This window comes from Rhinoderma darwinii, chromosome 7 (genome assembly GCF_050947455.1).
Source record: "Rhinoderma darwinii isolate aRhiDar2 chromosome 7, aRhiDar2.hap1, whole genome shotgun sequence".
In the NCBI taxonomy this organism is placed as follows: Eukaryota; Metazoa; Chordata; class Amphibia; order Anura; family Rhinodermatidae; genus Rhinoderma; species Rhinoderma darwinii.
In genome coordinates this window covers 71369348-71382087 of record NC_134693.1, presented here as the reverse complement: position 1 = coordinate 71382087, position 12740 = coordinate 71369348, and the positions used below count along the sequence as shown (strand labels likewise).

The 12740-nt window shown below is 44.6% G+C and overlaps 1 protein-coding gene across 2 annotated transcripts in view; it reads right to left on the bottom strand.

Moving 5' to 3' along the window:
* The window catches only part of XPNPEP3 (X-prolyl aminopeptidase 3), a 271495-nt gene that overhangs the window by 90556 nt on the left and 168199 nt on the right, over positions 1–12740 (bottom strand). The window lies entirely within an intron of this gene.

The following is a 12740-nucleotide window of genomic DNA, read 5'->3' as shown; positions in this document are numbered from 1 at the left end:
ACACATCTATGGATCATTTTATTGTTTTTTTTTACTCCATGATTATACCCCCTGACTGATTTGTTTGAGTATTGCTGGTGTTTCCGTTTATAATGTGGCGGTACAGTCTTTGTGGAAATGAGAAAAAATTAGCTAAACCTACATTTTCTTTGAAAAAATGTCGATTTTAATTTTCACGGCCTACTTACAATAATTTCTGTAAAAAACCTGTGCGGTCAAAATGCTCACTGTACCCCTAGATAATTTCCTTGAGGTGTTTAGTTTCCCAGATGGGGTCACTTTTGGGGGATTTTGACTGTTTTGGCACCGCAAGAGCCCTTCAAACCTGACATGGTGCCTGAAATTTATTCTAACAAAAATAAGGCCCCAAAATCCACTAGGTGTTCCTTTGCTTCTGAGGCCGGTGCTTCAGTCCAGTAGCACGCTACGGCCACATGTGGGATATTTCCTAAAACTGCAGAAACTGGGCAACAAATATTGAGTTGCATTTCTCTGGTAAAACCTTCTGTGTTATAAAAAAAATTGTATTAAAAATTTATTTCTGAAAAAAAATATGAAATTTGTAAATTTCACCTCTACTTTGCTTTAATTCCTGTGAAATGTGTAAAGGGTTAAGACATTTTCTAAATGCTGTTTTGAATACTTTGAGGGGTGAAGTTTTTAAAATGGGGTGACTTTTTGGGGGTTTCTAATATATAAGGCCCTCAAAGCCATTTCACAACTGAACTGGCCCCTGTAAAAATGGCCTTTTGAAATTTTCTTGAAAATGTGAGAAATTGCTGCTAAAGTTCTAAGCCTTGTGATGTCATAGAAAAATAAAAGGATGTTCAAAAAACAATGCCAATCTAAAGTAGACATATGGGGGATGTTAATTAGCAACAATTTTGTGTGGTATAACAGCCTGTCTTACAAGCAGATACATTTAAATTGAGAAAAATGCTAATTTTTCGCTAAATTTTGGTGTTTTTCACAATTAAATATTGAACATATCGAGCAAATTTTGCCAGTAACTTAAAGTCCAATGTGTCACGAGAAAACAATCTCAGAATCGCTTGGATAGGTGAAAGCATTCCGGAGTTATTACCACATAAAGTGACACATGTTAGATTTGAAAAATGAGGCTCGGTCAGGAAGGTCAAAAGTGGCTAAAGAGGTAAGGGGTTAAAGTCCAAGTCATTTTTTGTTTTTCTGGTTTTTACTCCCCGCATTTGAATAGTCATAACGTTTTGATTTTTCCGTCATTGGAGTGATTTGAAGTCTGTTTTTTTGCAGAAAGAGTTGGAAAAACCAGATTCTCCATTTTCTTTTGGGTTCTGTTTTTACATCTTTCACGTGCGATAAAATCAAATTAACTTTATTCTGCTTGTCAATATGATTACGGTACAAAATTTATTTCGTTTTTTTTGCAGGACGAGCTTTAGTTTTTATTGGTACAATTTCTTGGTACATACTACTTTTTGATCACTTTTTATGAATTTTTTTTAGAACTAAGTTCAGCAAAAAACAGGAATTCTGCAGTTTTATTTGTTTATTTTTGATGGCGTTCATCGCGCGAGTTAACAAATGTTATATTTTTACGGATGTGGCAATACCAATTTTTAATTTTATTTTTTTCACTACTGAAAACTATGTTTAACTTTTTTTTAACATTTATTAATTCCCCTAGGGGACTTGAAGCAGGGATCGACAGATCGCTGGTTCAATACACTGCAATACTAATGCATTGCAGTTTAGTCATTTTTACAGGCTTCTGTTATACACCCAGAAGCAGGGGCAGGGCTTAACAGAAGCAGAGTGAAGGCAGACCTGGGTGCCTTCATTAGGGGGCCAACCTCTCTAATTGCTTCGTGGGGGGCTGACGGGCCACCCCTTCTAACGTCTTACATGCCGCACGAACAATGTTCCTGGCCGTTAGTCCAGGGTGTAAGTTGTAATACACAGTTGACACACGCAGCGTATGGAGCGGAGTCAGCGCGTGATCCAACTCTATGCTTCTCCCCCTGTACCATGACCTACCAGCATGTCATGGTGCATCAAGGGGTTAATGACCAAGCGATTTTTTTTCTATTTCCATCATCGCATTCAAAGAGCTATAACTTTTTTTTTCTTTTTCCGTCAACATAGTTCTATGAGAACTTGTTTTTAGCTGGACAAGTTGTAATTGTTTTTTAATGACACCATTTTGGAGTACATATAATTTATTGATTAACTTTCACAGAAGAGTGGAGGCTGTTAGGGTATTTCAAGGGAAAACAGCTCCTGATTTTCAGATGTTTTTTAAGCCACTCGCGATATTCGCTGCGTTTTTTACGGCCGTTTTTGGAGCTGTTTTTCTAGAGTCTATGAAAAACGGCTCCAAAAACGGCTGAAGATGTGACATGCACTTCTTTTTCGCGGCCGTTTTTTTACGCCGTCGGAACAGAACGCAGTTTTTCCCATTGAAATCTATGGGCAGATGTTTGGAGGCGTTCTGCTTCCGATTTTTCAGCCGTTTTTTGGGACGTTTACGGCCCAAAAACGGCTGAAAACAATCCGTGTGAACATACCCTTAAAGTCTCAAAAGGGGAGCCAACATTATATTAAGAACCATTGTTTAGGAATGTGATGTCTAACAAGCTCATATAGGTCAGGTGTCCAAGTACTTTTAGCTAGATAGTTTACATTCAAAACTGCACCAAGCAGAGAGAATGTGACCTCCCTACTACTCCGATGATAGTCATGCCCTAAGAAAATTGTTTCATTGTCGAAACTTGTATTATTATGTACCCACACCGTAATACGGTCACGATTCTGGGGTATGTGGACCTACTAGTCCGCTCTACCGTATCGGAGTGGTAGCTGGCCAAACAACAGTCAGTGGAAAGTCTTAGCACAAGAGTACCTGTATGAGAGTTCAGACAGACACGAGACGTAGCAGACGCTTTGGCACAGATGATGCTTGGCGTGGCAGATGACGCTTGGCGTGGCAGATGGAACAAACACGACTAACACTAGACTTCACAGTTACAGAATACAGGAACACTGGGAACAGGATACAACTTAGGGACCATTTGCTTAACCCCTTCAGGACATAGCCTGTTTTGGCCTCGTGGACACAGATGATTTTTTCAAATCTGACATGTGTCCCTTTATGTAGTAATAACTCCGGAATTCTTTTACCTATCCAAGCGATTCTGAGAGTGTTTTCTCGTGACATATTGTACTTTATGTTAGTGAAAAAATTTGGTCGATAAATTCAATATTTATTTGTAAAAAAGTCAAACTTTAACGAAAATTTGTAAATTAGCATTTTTCTACATTTAAATGTATTTTCTTGTAAAACAGATAGTAATACCACACAAAATAGTTACTAGTTAACATCCCCCATATGTCTACTTTATGTTTGCATCGTTTTTTTCACGTCCTTTTATTTTTCTAGGACGTTACAAGGCTTAGAACTTTAGCAGCAATTTCTCATATTTTCAAGAAAGTTTCAAAAGGCTATTTTTTCAGGGACCAGTTCAGTTCTGAAGTGGCTTTGAGGGCCTTCTATATTAGAAAGTCCCCATAAATCACCCCATTTTGAAAACTGCACCCCTCAAAGTATTCAAAACCACCTTCAGAAAGTATTTTAACCCTTTAGGCCTTTCACCGGAATTAAGGCAAAGTAGAGGTGAAATTTACAAATTTAATTTTTAGTGCCGAAATTCATTTGTAATAAAAAAAAAACGGTAACACAGAAGGTTTTACCAGAGAAACGCAACTCAATATTTATTGCCCAGATTCTGCAGTTTTTAGAAATATCCAACATGTGGCCCTAGTATCCTAATGGACTGAAGCACCGGCCTCAGAAGCAAAGGAGCACCTAGTGGATTTTGGGGCCTCCTTTTTTTAGGAATATAGTTTAGGCACCATGTCAGGTTTGAAGAGGTCTTGTGGTACCTAAACAGTCGAACCCCCCCAAAAGTGACCCCATTTTGGAAACTACACCCCTAGCATTTTGACCCCACAGTTTTTTTGCAGAATTTAGTGGAATTAGTCTGTGAAGATGAAAATCACCTTTCTTTCTGTGGAAACATTGATTTTTTAAATTTTTACAAGGAATAAAAGGACAAAAAGCACCCCAACATTTTTAAAGCAATTGTTCCCGATTATGGCAATACCCCATATGTGGTAATAAACTGCTGTTTGGTCCCACTGCAGGGCTCAGAAGTGAAGGAGCGCCTTTTGGATTTTGGAGCGCAGATTTTGCTGGACTGGTTTTCAGTGCCATGTCGGGTTTGCAAACCCCGGAGGGACCAAAATAGTGTAAATCCCCCAAAAGTGACCATATTTTGGAAACTACACCCCTCAAGGAATTTTTCTAGGGGTATAGTGAGCATTTTGACCACACAGGTTTTTTGTAGAATTAAGTGGAATTAGGCTCTGAAAATGAATATCAACATTTTTGTCCACTAAAATGTTGAATTTTGTAATTTTCACAAGGGATAAAAGAGGAAAAGCACCCCAACAAATAGTAAAGCAATTTCTCCCGAGTACGGCAATACCCCACATGTGGTCATAAATGTTTTTTTATTAGAAATTAATTAACCCTCTCAGGACTGATCCTTTTTTGCTTTCTTTTATTTTCGTTTTTCACTCCCCGCCTTCCAAGAGCCATAATTTTTATATTTTTCCGTCAATAGAGCGGTGTGAGGGCTTATTTTTTGAGGGAAGAGTTGTAGTTTCTATTAAAACCATTTAAAGTACCATAAAATGTACTGGGAAACTGAAAAAAAATTATTTGCGGGCTGAAATTGGAAAAAAACTGTGATTCCTCCATTCTTTTTGGGGTTTTGTTTTTAAGTCTTTCATCGTGCGGTAAAAACGACAACTTTAGTTTTATTCTGCGTCTCAATACGATTAGGGTGATACCAAATTTATATAGTTTTTATTATATTTTACTACTTTTACAAAGAAAAGACTATTTGTTAAAAAAAATTAATTGTTTTCTATCATCACATTCTGACATCCAGAACTTTTTTAATTTTTGGTCGATTGAGTGCTGTGAGGGCTTATTTTTGGTGGGACGAGCTGTAGATTTTATTGGTACAATTTTATGCTACATACATCTTCCTGATCACTTGTTATTACATCTTTTTTAGAGCTAAGGTGACCAAAAAACAGCGATTTTGGCGTTTTAAATTCTTTATTTCTTACAGCGTTCACCGTGCGCAATAAATTACTTTATTCTGCGGGTCGGTTTGATTACGGCCATATGTATATACATTTATTTACGTTTTGCAGCGTTTGCACAATAAAATTACGTTTCTATCAAATAATTTATTTTCTGAGACACCATATTCTGAGCCGTAACTTTTTTATTTTTTCGTCAAAAAAGCTGTACTATTTTGGGGTAAATGCGTCTTTTTGATCACTTTTTATTCTATATCTTGGGAGGGGTGGTGACCAAAAAATAGCGATGGTGACATAGTTTTCCATTTATTTTGTAAGCGGCGTTCACCGTGCAGAAAAAATAACATTATAGTTTCATAGTTTGGGTCGTTACGAACGCGGTGATACCAAATATGTGTACTTGTTTTAACGGTTTAATTTTTTTTCCCATAATAAATGACTTATTATAGGAAAACAAAAACTTTTATTTTTACACTTTTATAAAACATTTTTATTAACTTTTTATTTTTACTTTTTACACTTTATTTTTTTTTACCTGCAGCTCTGATCGCTGCTAGAATACATTACACTACCTAGGTAGTGTAACGTATTCCAACTGTCAGTGTGACCTCACAGTCACTCTGACAGTAAGTCTACGAGGACCAGCCAGAGGCTGGTCCTCATAAGCTTCCATACACGGCAGACCCGGAGACCGTTGCCTGGCCTCCGGATGCCATCAAAAGCATCAGCAACCCCCACAATTGCATGGGGGCTGCTGATGTGCTACAAACCCCCTAAATGATCGCAATCAAGCGCCGTATTTAACTGGTTAATTGCTGAAATCAGCGGCGATGAGCTGCTGATAGTCAACACTGGTGTGTCAGCTGTCGGGGACAGCTGACCTCCCAGTTCCCGATGCACACCTTGTCGCCGACAGTGGTGTGCATCGGGAATGACACAGTGACTTCCTGTCACTCTGACAGGAAGCCTATCAGGATCAGCCAGAGGTTGGTCCTGATGGGCTTCCGTCCATGGCAGACACGGAGGCCATTGTTTGGCTTCCGTTTGCTATGCTAACTATCGGCAAACCCCGCGGTTTCGGACCGGGGTCAGCCGATATGCTAGAAACCCCTAAAATACAGCGATTGCAACCGATCGCCGCATTTAAGGGGTTAATTCGCCGAAATCAGTGACAAAGGACCGCTGGCCGGCAAGAGTGCACCGGAAACAACTCCCGCGTAACCTCCCGCGACAACGTATAGTTACTTACTCGTGCGGATAGGGGTTAAACTAACATGGGAAGACAACAACAACATGATCAGGCAAGGCGGGAGAGGACAGAGTCCATTTTAATGTCCAGGGTGATCAGGCGATTGGGTAGGAAACTATATACAGGTGCACGCACTGGCCGGGGACGGGCGCGTGCACGCACCCTAGAAGCAACAAAAGGACAGTGCAGCCGCAAGCTTTCTGTGCCAGTGAGTACAGTATACCAGCGGTCAGCAACCGCAGACAAAACAGTACCCCCTTCCTATGCCCCCTCTTCTTAGGTCTGGAGCGTAGGAGGAACCTTTTGATGAGAGTTGGGGCATTGATGTACTCCTCTGGCTCCCATGACCTCTTTTCAGGACCAAACCCTTTCCAGTCCACCAGATAAAAAGTCCTTCCTCCTACCCTCCTGTAGTCCAGAATTTCATTCACCTCAAAGAAGTCAGAAGAACCACTGGGAGCAACTGCAGAACCAGAAGATTTACTGTAGCGGTTCAAAACCACAGGCTTTAGGAGGGACACATGAAACGAGTTGGGAATTCAGAGAGTAGGTGGCAGCCGAAGCTTAAAGGATACAGGGTTTATTTGTTGCAGGATCTTGAAAGGACCGAGAAACCTGGGAGCAAACTTGTGAAAAAGGGTCTTGAGACGGATGTTTTTAGAGGATAGCCCGACCTTGACTACAGGAGAAAACTGAGGAGGAACTGTTCTTTTTCTATTAGCATACCTTTTCATGCAATCGACAGCCAGAAGAATCGCAAACTTGGTTTGATGCCAAATTAAGAATTGACGGATGGTACTCGAGTCATGGCTGGCACAGGGAGAGGAACTCGTGGATACTGACTGTACACAATGTAGAATGGAGAAGATAATTCTCCAGTATTTGATTAGTCCTCTCCACGTGACCATTAGACTGAGGGTGATAGGCATAAGAAAAATCCAGCTTCACATCAAGCAGTTTACACAGAGCACTCCTGAACTAGAACGTGAACTGTAGACCCCGGTCAGACACAATATGCAGGGGTAGGCCGTGCAGATGAAAGCTATGCTGAATGAACAGATTTGCCACACGAGGAGCAGAAGGAAGACTAGTTAAAGGAACGAAATGTGCCATTTTAGAGAAACGATCAACCACTACCTAGACATTAGTGCTTCCAGTAAGGTCTGTAATGAAGTCCATTGCTATATGCTGCCAGGGGGCATCAGGAACCGGCAGGTGTTGGAGCAGACCAGCAGGTCTGGAGGGAGCAGTTTTATTCAAGGCACCTTTTTTTACAGGAGGAAACAAAGTCCACAACATTCATAGGCAGCGTGGGCCACCAGTATTGACGATCAATAAAGTCTCGAGTTTGCAACGGTCTCCCCAGCAAAGAATCTTTTTCCTGTCTGCAAGAGGAGCAAAAGTCTTCCCTGGGGGAATGTCTCTAATTTGTAGAGGGTTCACGGCAATAATCCTAGAAGGATCTATAATATATTAGGGAGTATCCTCAAAGTCATCCGTGTCAAACAACCGAGATAGAGCATCGGCCCTCATCCATTTTTGTCTGACGGAAGTAGAGCAAGAACTGAGCACGACCATCTGCCTTGACTAGGATTCATTCATTGAGCAGACTGGAGGGGAGATTCTCGTGGTCCGCAAAAATGTATGGCGCCCTCCAGCGAATGTCTCCATTCCTCCAAGGCCATCTTGACGGCTAGTAACTCCCGATCCCCAATGGAGTAATTGTGCTCTGCTGGAGAGAATAGTTTTGAGTAGTAGCCACAAATTACTGCATTACCCTTGGAGTTTTTCTGAAACAGAAGTGCTCCCGCACCAAAGGAAGAAGCGTCAACCTCTAGAGAGAACTGTTGAGATACGTCAGGATGGTGAAGAACTGAGGCTGAAGTGAAAGTATCTGCTGACTCTGCCTCCGGAGTGTAAACTTTGGTGTTCACCCCTTCTCAGTAAGAGCAGAGATTGGAGCAGTCAGAGGCGAGAAGTTTGGGATAAACTGCCGGTAAAAAGTTGTGAATCCCAGAAATCGGTATATAGCCCGAAGGCCCTGAGGACGTGGCCACTCTAAGACGGACTTCACCTTCTCTAGCTCTATCTTGAGTCCACGATCGGAGACAACGTAGCCCTGGAAGGGCAGAGAGTTATTCTCGAACATGCACTTCTCAAGTTTAGCGTATAGACGATTCTCCTTTAACCGTAACAGGACTTGACGAACATAATTCCGATGTGTCGTCAGATCTGGTGAGCAGATCAGGATGTCGTCCCCATATACCACTACACAGACATAGATGTCATTCACGAATTTCTAAAATACAGCTGGAGAGTTACACTGACCAAAGGGCATCACGAGATATTCGTAGTGCCTGTCTTGGGTGTTGAATGCGATCTTCCCTTCGTCACCTTGACAGATCCGGATCAGGTTATAAACCCTGTGTAAATCCAGCTAAGTAAAAATCTTGGCTCCACGAATACAATCAAAGAGCTCTGAGATTAGTGGCAAGGGATACTTGTTCTTAACCATGATCTGGTTTAGACCACGGTAACTAATACTGGGTCAAAGAAATCCATCTTTCTTTTTAACGAAAAAGAACCCGGCTCTGGCCGGAGAACATTTCCGGATGAACCCATTCTCAAGGTTCTCCTTAACATAAGCCGACATGGCCTGGGACTCTAGCAATCATAGAGGATAGACTAGTCCACGAGGAGGTGAGATATCTGGGTGCAGTTCGATAGGGCAATCAGGGGAACTATGGAGAGGAAGAACTTCTGCCTCCTTTGTATTAAAGACATCTGCAAAGCTGCCATAATGTGTGGGTAGTCCAGAGAGTGACGGAGGCAGAATAGGACGAACCTGTGGTAGGCAGCAGGGAAGACACTTCGATCCCCAATGGAGGACCTCTCCGGAGTTCCAGTCCAGAACCAGAGCATGTAGACGAAGCCAAGGCAGGCCCAGTGCAATGTCCGTGGCTGCGGTCCGTCAGCTCCAACCTCTCCCTGACAGCCGCAGCCACGGGTCGGCAAGTGCTGGCCCCAGCCTCCTCCTCAGGAGACGCCAGCGCTCGCGTCCACTCACCTCAGCCGGCCTCCTAGTGTGTTCCTGTACCTGTTCCAGTTCCTGTTCCTTGCATTTCCATACCATCCTGGTCGAGCACTGTCACGGAGCGGGTTAGTAGACCTACTAGGCCGTACCGCCGCAGTGGGGAGGCAGCTGGCCAAACAACAGGAGACCCCAGAAATACCATGTCCCGCACAAGGGTACCTGAATAGTCCAGATGGTGGCCTCAGCTTTGGCACAGATCAGATGGGTGCAGCAGATGGCGCCAAACGTGGCGGATGACACAGGAGCTGCAAGTTGCGCCAGACGTGGCGGACTCCTCCGGACGTGGCAAAAGACACAGGATGTGGCGGATTCCTCCGGACGTGGCAGATGACACAGGACGTGGCGGATTCCGCCGGACGTGGCAGATGACACAGGACGTGGCGGATTCCTCCGGACGTGGCAGATAACACAGGGCGTGGCGGATTCCTCCGAACGTGGCAGATGACACATGACGTGGCACGACTCGATACTAAGGCACAGCATGGGGAACAGGAACGGGTAACAAGGCACGGGTAACAATTGGAACGGGAAACACTAAGGGACCATTTGCAAGACAGACTGGGAAAACTAACAACGCTCAGGCAAGGATTAGAAGGCCAGGGGCCTTCTTATAGACCAGGAAATCGTGGCAGTTGATGATGATGACGATTTCCTATTTGCGCGCGCTGGCCCTTTAAGGCCGTGCGCGAGCATGCGCGCGCACCCTACGGGACACAGCAAAACAGAGCGGAAGTGAGCGCTGGCGTCTCCTAGGAGGGAGACGGGGACCAGCGCTCACGGATCCATGGTTGCGGGCATCGGGAGGTGAGTGAACCCGACGGCCCGCGGCCATGGACGCTACAAGCACTATGCTGTGCCAAAGTCGTGTCGTGCTGTATCCACGTCTGAGCTGCTTCACCTCGCCTGACGTCTACCTGCTGCCTAGTCCAAGCCGAGCCTGCCTTGATACTGTCTGAGCTGCCACAGGTACCCTATACGAACTATACATTGTTCTGCACCCTGTTGGCCAGGTGCCTTACCGCCAAGGCGGTACGGCCCAGTGGGTCCACAGACCCTTCGTGACACCCAGCAGAATAGGGTTGATAGATTGGGAAAGATGAAGAGGACAATCTGTTCCACGTGGAGAATTTAGACTTGTAGTCTAAGCGGTTTTGTCATGAACAGTATATGATCGGGCAGTGGTTGCCCATTTACAGAGGTGACTGCCAGGGGTCCCTCCAGCGGGATCGTGGGCAAATAGAGACGATCTACTACATCCTGCTGAATAAAGTTGGCAGCGGATCTGGAATCTAGATAGGTATAGACACTGATTTCTCACCAGAGACAATGGTCACTGGAATGGATAGTTTGGGAGAGGATTTGGCAGCTGGCGCCGTTCCACCTGGGGTTGTCTCTCCAACCAAACCTAGGTGCTGGAGTTTCCCTGCTTCTGTGGACATGGATGCACAAAATGGTCTCCCTGGCCACAATAAAGACACAGTCCATAAGTGCATCTATGGTGTTTCTCCTGATCAGACAACTTGAGTCTGTCCACCTGCATTGGCTCTTCCGGTGGAATAACTGAAGGTAGTAGGGGTCTCTGGAACTTGGGTGTCAGTCTATAGGGCCGCCTCTCCCGGCAAACCTCCTGAGCACGTTTCTGGATCCTCATGTCGATCCGGGATGCCAACAGGCTAAGGGCATAAAGGGTGAAAGGAAGGTCACGAGCTGCAAGCTCATCCTTGATGTGTGGAGAAAGTCCCTGCCAGAAAGTCGCCACCATGGCCTCATTATTCCATGCCAGGTCTGCCACCAGTGTACGGAAGGAGATGGCATACTCCTCTACAGTCGATTCCCCTTGTTTGAGGGTCAGCAGTGAGGCAGCGGCAGAAGATATTCGACCGGTTCCTCGAACACGGTACAGAAAGTCTCTAAAAATAGAGACAGATCAGAAAATTCCGGGCCCTCTCGTTCCAAGGTAGGGTTCGCCAATGGCGGGGCTTTACCGGAGAGAAGAACGTAACCTGAAGAGCATAGTACACTGATTGATGAACCCTCTACAATTATTGGAATCCCGTCATAGCGTGGGGGTAAAGGTAGAGAAATTGTCAGACCAAGGTATGCAGGAGGGATAGCAGATGGAGGAGATGGAGGAGCAGCGGAAGCAGCCAGAGGAGGTGCAGGAGGATGATCCAAACGATTTATGATGGAGATCACTGCCTGTAGTAGTTGATCCTGACGTGCACAGAGGTCACGCATGTCCGTTTGCATCATTTGAACTGCAGTCTTTGGTTGACCAGCAGGTTCCATGGCCTGAGCGTACTGTCACGATTCTGGGGTATGTGGACCCACTAGGCCACTCCGCCGTAGCGAAGTTGCAGCTGGCCAAACAGTCAATAGAAAGTGTTAGCACAAGATTACCTGTATAAGAGTCCAGACAGACAAGAGATGTAGCAGACGCTTTGGCACAGATTACGCTTGGCGTGGCAGATGGCTCTTGGCATGGCAGATGACGCTTGACGTGGCAGATGGAACAAACAAGACTCCAACACTAGACTTCAGCTCAGGAACAAACACAGTTACAGGATACAGGAAGCAGGATACGGGAACACTGGGAGCAGGATACAACTAAGGGACCATTTTCTTAAACTAACATAGGAAGACATCAACAACATCGGTCAGGCAAGGAGGGAGAGGACAGAGTCCATTTTATAGTCCAGGGTGATCAGGGGATAGGGCAGAGAACAATTTAATGGTGCGCGCGTAAGCTCTTTAAGGCCGGGGACGAGCGTGCGGACACCCTAGAAGCCACAGAAGGAGAGTGCAGCCGAGAGTGCTGACATCCCCTGGGAGGAGGGCGCTGACAAGCTTTCTGTTTCCAGCGGTCGCGGCTGCCAGTGAGTACAGTGTGCCGGCGGTCAGCAATGGCGGGCACAACGAATACACTATTGTCATCTGTACACATCCTGGATCAAAAGCTTTTCACATTTCTCAGTTCTATGTCCAACTTTTTTTTGAACTGAAGGAAACTCCTAATAAAAACAAATTGAAAAATAAAACTAGACCAAAAATGCATGTGTGAATCCAGCCTTTGGGAATTTTAAGGCATCTGGTTTGGTCTTTGATTATATAAAAATCAAGTGAATGGGGTCAGCTGCAGTTCTATGCACAGCATGGTGGCCCGGAGCTTCACTATGCAGGGAAAAACTGTGCTGCAGCCCCTTCATTCTCTGTCTCGATGGGGGTTCTAGTTGTCAGGGCCCC